At 37.0% G+C, this 6,026-nt stretch overlaps 1 pseudogene; it reads right to left on the reverse strand.

The window, feature by feature from the left end:
* Positions 1–3,471: 3,471 nt before the first annotated feature.
* LOC106990541 (olfactory receptor 5W2-like) lies at positions 3,472–5,126 on the reverse strand (annotated as a pseudogene).
* Positions 5,127–6,026: the final 900 nt, after the last annotated feature.

Below are 6,026 nucleotides of genomic sequence, written 5' to 3' on the forward strand. Positions count from 1 at the left end.
TTTGTATTTATTGGATTATTGAACATTATTTTTTATTAATGTAGCTATACAATCTCTGCCTTAGACATACAGTGATATCTACGATTAGAGAAAGAAAGAGAAAGTCACTCAGTCATGTCTGACTCTTAGCCATTCCATGGACTGTAACCCATGAGGCTCCTCTGCCCATGGGATTCTCCAGGCAAGAGTACTGGAATGGGTTGCCATTTCCTTCTCTAGGGGATCTTCCTGGCCCTAGGACCAAACTTGGGTCTCCTGCATTACAGGCAGATTCTTTACCATCTGAGCTACAGGGAAACCCATTATCTACTATTGTTATGCCATATTTCTATGTAAGTATCCAAATGGCAGGGAAGAAGGTGTCAGGATATGGGACCTTGCCTGTAGTATTAGCCTACTGCACTGTCATTGATAATGTTGCATTTATACAACATTTGCTACCAGTTATTGTTATGTATATGATAAAAAATATGAGGTAGAGGTACTAAGAAGGGAAATATAGAGATGAGAGCTGATGTAGACAGACTAAAATACCAAAATATTTAGTGCAGTTTCCTTATTTTGCAGAATCCTGATAGAAGAGCATTATGCATTCTTGCTCAAACTTTTGAGTTATAAATTACTTAAAATATATTTCCATAATTTGTTACTTAACCATACAATTTCCAGGAGAAGTAAAATCAGTCAGTTCTATTTTTGGTCTTCCATTTAATGAGATGATTTTTTTTTCTTTTTTATGTGACACAAGTAGATATAATAAAATGGGTCAGTGCTTAGATCAAATAATTCTTTAGACGTAGTAATAAATTTCTGTCAAATAGATGGAAATGTGTTATTCATGGCAACATGATGACATCCTATTTTGATTGGACTTTATTATATTTCAGAGGTTCTCTGCCATACTGTTGCCTATAAGCAACAATTCCAAAAGAATTTAGGTGAATTAATGAAATATGCTAGAGTTAGACTTTTTAAAGTTTTATCTAAAAGAAGAATTCTCTGTGGCTTTTTATATACCATAAGACCTTTTCCTAACATGTCATAATGTCTCACAAATACCACCCTGTGTAACAGAGGCATTTTTTAGGCTTTATTACCATTCTAAGATATTTTCTCATAAGTGTATTTTACAAAGGCAGTGAAAAAACCTAAGAACTTCAGTGGCTTTTATCTTTTATAATTTTAATGAATAATTAAGAATGTTTTTCTGTCTTCAGAGATTTTTCAAATATATGATCAAATTCACACTTTCATGAGGAACAAAGTTAATGGTCCAGCCTTTGATAAAGGACAAAAAGCAAATAAAACAGTCGAAAATCAAGAACTTATAGCTCTTTACTCCTAGTGTAATTAATATGAATGTCTTTATCAATCCATTAGATTAGTATTCACACCACTTTATGTATCTTCCAAACAATGTGTTGAGTGTATGCATCAAATTTATAAGCTATAATGTAAATATATATATAGTAGATGTTATCCCTCTGTCGATTTTGCCACTGAGATAAAATTAATACTCAAAAATGTTATCTAGTGTTTTCAGTTTATTATGTATTTATTTATTCCTCCATTGTGGTCTGGACAACATGGAGTTTTTTTTTAGATAATGGAGTTGATTTCTCACAAACAAGGTGAAATAAAATAATGCTTTAAGTAGACGGTTGTTTGTGAATGACAAAGAGATAAAGAGGACATTCAACAAGGGTCAAGAAGAAGAAAGAAGAGAAAGAAATTGCCATGGAGAAAGTGATAAAAATATTAATAGTTGATAATGATAGTCCATTGATGTACTTTATCAAGGTCCTTTCCACTGTCCCCTAAAATTTCTTTTCTTCTTTTTTTCAAGCTTTATTCAGACAAACTTGACAATTAGCATGTATGAGGTGTACAGGTGAAGATTTGACACGTGTGCATTGTGACTGGGCTTCCCAGGTGGTGCAAGCTGTAAAGATCTCGCCTGCCAATACAGGAGACATAAGAGACATGGTTTCAATTCCTGGGTCTGAAGGATCCCCTGGAGGATGGCATTGCAACCCACTCCAGTATTTTGCTTGAAGAATCCCCATGGACAGAGGAGCCTGATGGACCACAGTCCATGGGGTCTCAAAGAGTTGGACATGACCAAAGTGACTGAGAATGCATTGTGACATGATCACCACATAAGGTTAGTTAACATATTCATTTCACTCACATAGTTGCCATTTGGAGTGTGTGTATAATGAGGACACTTAAGATCTACTTTTCTAGAAAATTTAACGTTTAAAATACAGAATTGTTAACTAAAGTCATAGTATACATTAGAGTCCCAGAACTTATTCATCATGTAACAGAAAAGTTGCACACTTTGACAAATATTTCAAACTTCTTTCACCTACCAGATCTTGGAAACAATCAATCTACTCTGTATTTCTATAAATTAATCCTTTGTGTATTAAACATGCTGCTGCTGCTGCTGCTGCTGCTGCTGCTGCTGCTGCTGCTGCTGCTGCTAAGTCACTTCAGTCGTGTCCAACTCTATGCGACCCCATAGATGGCAGCCCACCAGGCTCCCCCGTTTTTGGGATTCTCCAGGCAAGAACACTGGAGTGGGTTGCCATTTCCTTTTCCAATGCATGAAAGTGAAAAGTGAAAGTGAAGTCACTCAGTCGTGTCCGACTCTTTGCAACCCCATGAACTGCAGCCTACCAGGCTCCTCCGTCCATGGGATTTTCCAGGCAAGAGTACTGGAGTGAGGTGCCATTGCCTTCTCCATGCATGTGAGATAATGCGGTAGTTATCTTTCACTGTCTGAATTACTTCAATTAAAGTAATGACTTCATGGTTCTTCCACGTTGTGGTGAACAAGGCTTCTTTACTTCTAAAATACATGAGCTTCTCCACCTCAAGGCTCAATTAATTATCAGATTCCCTCACTAATATTGTTTCATTTACAAATTTGAATAACTTTTATATTTGTGACTGAATATATCTATCCAAAGACATACTAATTTTAGATTTTTCTTTGGTTTCATAACAGTCATATTTTATTTCAGGATTGTTGGGCTTCTATTGAGTTACTTACCTGCTTAGTTAATTAATGCTTGTTGGTGACACTAGCTTATATGCATTAGTACAGAAAGTACAGTATGTCCCATAAAATACAAAGAATGCTCAAAAATCTCTCAGGAAGCACATAACAAATCTTCAGGCAAATTAAAATGTTGTTTGAATGAAAGAATAAACCAATGATATTTGATCAAGTTAGAAAATTCAGGAAAGTTTTCAACAAAGAGGAGGTACTATATATAAATTCTTGATACATGTGAGCATGCTGTATTTGGAGACTGTAACATTTCTAAAATTTGGGCTGTACAACAAATGCTTATTTATAACATTTTAAACTTTGGGAATTTTTTGTTTCTCTTGTCTGATGAAATATAATTCTAAAAATACGAAACCAAAAATGTGTTTCTGTGTGTGAAATATAAACATTTAACCCCATCTTTTAAGTTTCACTTTTTTCAGACCCTGTTTCACATCTTTGTTCCTTAGACTGTAAATCAGAGGGTTTAACATTGGAATCACAAGACTGTTAAACAGTGAGGTCATCTTGTCTTGATCTAGAGAATTAGGATGAACTTGGCCTGGAATTGCCACTGCAGTTAAGTGGGAGGTGCAGGTGGAAAAAGCTTTGAACCTCCCCTCAACAGAGTGGATCTTCAAGACTGAAAGGGTAGTATAACAATAAGACACAAGGACTCCTGAAATGGTACTCAGTTCAATGAAGGTAAAACAATGAATAACACCAACTCATTGACCTGTATATCAGAGCAGGAAAGAAGGTAAAGTGGAGGTAAGCCACAGAAGAAATGATTACTCTCATCTGACCCACAGAAACATAAGCAGAATGTTAATGTTGTGTGTTTCAAAGCATCTTCCACGTGTCTCTTTTAAAAGAGACACGTGTACCCCAATGTTCATCACAGCACTGTTTATAATAGCCAGAACATGGAAACAACCTAGATGTCCATCAGCAGATGAATGGATAAGAAAGCTGTGGTACATATACACAATGGAGTATTACTCAGCCATTAAAAAGAATACATTTGAATCAATTCTAATGAGGTGGGTGAAACTGGAGCCGATTATACAGAGTGAAGTAAGCCAGAAAGAAAAACAATAATACAGTATACTAACACATATATATGGAATTTAGAAAGATGGCAATGATGACCCTGTATGCAAGACATCAAAAGAGACACAGATGTGTACAGTGGACTTTTGGACTCAGAGGGAGAGGGAGAGGGTGGGATGACTTGGGAGAATGGCATTGAAACATGTATACTATCATGTAAGAATCGAATCACCAGTCTATGTCCGAAGCAGGATACAGGATGCTTGGGGCTGGTGCACGGGGATGACCCGGAGGGATGTTGTGGGGAGGGAGGTGGGAGGGGGGTTCATGTTTCGGATTGCATGTACACCCGTGGTGGATTCAAGTCAATGTATGGCAAAACCAATACAGTATTATAAAGTAAAATAAAGTAAAAATTAAAAGATTTAAAAAAATTGAAAAAATAAAACCAAGAAAGATTGTTTATGTATTTTAAAAGATCATTTAAAAGCTATGTTATTTGAGGAAAATAAATTTTGGAAAGTGATACTGTTCAGAAAAAAAAAAAAAAAATCTTCCATTCTCACCAGGTAAACCCCAGGCATGAGCAGGGAACACACCCTGCTGGACATGCTGACTACATAGAGCAAGGGGCTGCTGATGGCCTTATACCAGTCATAGGCCATCACTGCCAGCAGAAGAGATTCAGAATCTGTAGAGATACAGAAGACAAAGATCTCCAGAGCACAGCCACTGAAGGAGATTGAATTGTTTTAGACAAATTGGTCCACCAGCATCTTGGCCACAATTGCTGTGAATAGCCGAGATCACAGAAGAAGAGGTGACTGAGGCAAAAGTACATGGATGTGTGCAGCTGGAGATCCATCCTAATCAGGGTTATCGTTGCAAGATTTGCCAGAAAGTTAATGAGATAAATAAGAACTGTGGTAAAAAGAGCCATCTTGTTCTCGGTGTTATCAGTAATTCCCAAGAAAATGAATTCAGGCAGAGAGGAACAATTCCCTCTATCCATCCTTTTTTGTTCTGATGTAAACTTTTAGAAAATGATCAAGAAAATGACACATGGATATAGAACACTTTTGCACAACTACAAGATATCATAAGGAAGAATGTGATTTTTCTCTGTATTTGTGTTTTTATAATTACGAAATAATCTAGATCATGGATATCCACTGTTTAAAGGTAGATAGCTATCTGTTCAGTTCAGTTCAGTCACTCAGTCATGTCCAACTCTTTGCAAACCCATGGCATGCAGCACGCCAGGCCTCCCTGTCCATCACCAACTCCTAGAGTTTACACAAACTCATGTCCATTGAGTAGGTGATTCCATCCAACCATCTCATCCTCTGTCATCCCCTTCTCCTCCTGCCTTTAATCTTTCCCAGCATCAGGGTATTTTTAAATGAGTCAGCCCTTCGCATCAGGTGGACAAAGCACTGGAGATTTAACTTCAACATGAGTCCTTCCAATGAACACCTAGGACTGATCTCCTTTAAGATGCACTAGTTGGATCTCCTTGCAGTCCAAGGGACTTCTCCAACACCACAGTTCAAAAGCATCAATTCTTCAGCTTTCATTCCTTTTTTTTATTTTTAATGGATAATAATTTTATTATTTATGAATTACAGATAAGGTTTTAATTTTATTTGATTTTTTAATATAAATGTATTTATTTTAACTGGAGGTTAATTACTTTACAATATTGTATTGGTTTTGCCATATATCAACACGAATTCCCCATCCTGAACCCCCTCCCTCCTCCCTCCCCGTATCATCCCTCTGGGTCGTCTCAGGTCGTCTGTGGGAGAGGGCGAGGGTGGGATGATTTGGGAGAATGGCATTGAAACATGTATAATATCATATATGAAACGAATCGCCAGTCCAGGTTTGATGCATGATACTGGATGCCTGG

The sequence above is a fragment of the Ovis aries genome, chromosome 22 (assembly GCF_016772045.2).
Source record: "Ovis aries strain OAR_USU_Benz2616 breed Rambouillet chromosome 22, ARS-UI_Ramb_v3.0, whole genome shotgun sequence".
NCBI lineage: Eukaryota > Metazoa > Chordata > Mammalia > Artiodactyla > Bovidae > Ovis > Ovis aries.